This window comes from Falco biarmicus, chromosome 4 (assembly GCF_023638135.1).
Source record: "Falco biarmicus isolate bFalBia1 chromosome 4, bFalBia1.pri, whole genome shotgun sequence".
Taxonomy (NCBI): domain Eukaryota; kingdom Metazoa; phylum Chordata; class Aves; order Falconiformes; family Falconidae; genus Falco; species Falco biarmicus.
The window spans coordinates 81,778,802-81,780,164 of record NC_079291.1 but is presented as its reverse complement, the minus strand read 5'-3'; positions in this window follow the sequence as shown (position 1 = coordinate 81,780,164).

Here is a 1,363-nt window from a genome sequence, read left to right as displayed (position 1 = left end):
GTTGGAAGGAGCATTTGGAAGGCTGTGGTCAAACCTCTGCTCCAGGCAAGGCTGAGTTCAAAGTCAAGCCAGGCTGCCCATGACCTTGTGCAGTAGAGCTGAGCATCCCCCAAGGATGGAGGTCCCAGGACCTCCCTGAGCTCTGTCCCAGTGTTGCACCACACTCATCCTGGTTTGTTTTCCTAGATGTTGTGAGTCGCTTGCACCACTTGGCTCTAGTCATGCATGCCCTGGTTTGCCTTGGGGTGCCTGGTTCCATGCAAACACCCTAAATTATGGTTGTATCATGGGTCATGGCAAAGTTCTTGGTTTCTGCTGGAGAAGGAAGAAGGGGTAAGACCCACCCATCTCTGCTCTGTGAATCCAGTTGATATGATTGATTTGCCAAACAGAGGATACAGTTACGCAAAAATATCCTTTCATCAGAGTTTTTAAAGTATCAAACTATTTGGGAGAAAATTAGAAAGTACTTATTTAAACTACAGTTCACACTTTCATTATTGTAAAACCTTTTCCTTTTTTTCCTTTGTTTTCAATTAAAAACAGTCAGGATTTAGGCTTTTGCTTTTCACCAGAATAAAAGTAATTTGAAGATAATAGTACTGTGGGAATTGAGGAACCTTTCAGCTGATCACTAGAAGAAGCAAATATTTACCAGCTGGCTCTGATGAGGAATTGGAGACTGATGTGGAGAGCATGGTCTTCGTCCTGCCTACAGCTCTGCTGACTTCATCAAATCAGACCATCTTCATTTTACAGTTATTTTTTCTCTAAAATGTAGCATTTCTGGGAAAAAAAGAAATTGTCTTCTGAAGCTTCCACTTTCACATAGTTTATTTAAAAGAAATTCTGCCTGGCTGATCCCGAGGATTCAAGTAGGTCATTCAAGCTCCAGCCTGACCAGCAAGGTCAGGCTCCCTGCTCCAGGCTTCCTCCTTCCTTGTCTCTTCCTACGGAAAAGTTGCACACCCAAAGCCATTCCCAGGGTAAACCCCTCTGCTAAGTCCGCAGCTGAATCAAAGCTATGCATCACAGGGAGGTGTGAGTTGTTGCCCTTTCACCGAAGTCAGGGAAGATGGAAAGGAAAATGGATGGATAACAGGTCAGTGAGGGGCCAATGCCAGCAGAAGTGTTATTGCCCCATGCTACCCCGTGTTGGAGGTTACACCTGTGTGTGTGTGCGTTGCTGAGGGTACTCCATAACGTACTTTGAACGGATCAAGTCAGATTTCTGAAAGCTTCATGTTTAACTTCAGCTCATTCTGATGAAGCTGATTAGGGAGCAACCACACAAGCCACCAGCAGGCAGGTCTGCAGGGACAGTGACCCCAGGCAGCAAGGGTGAGCATAGGCATGTAATCTC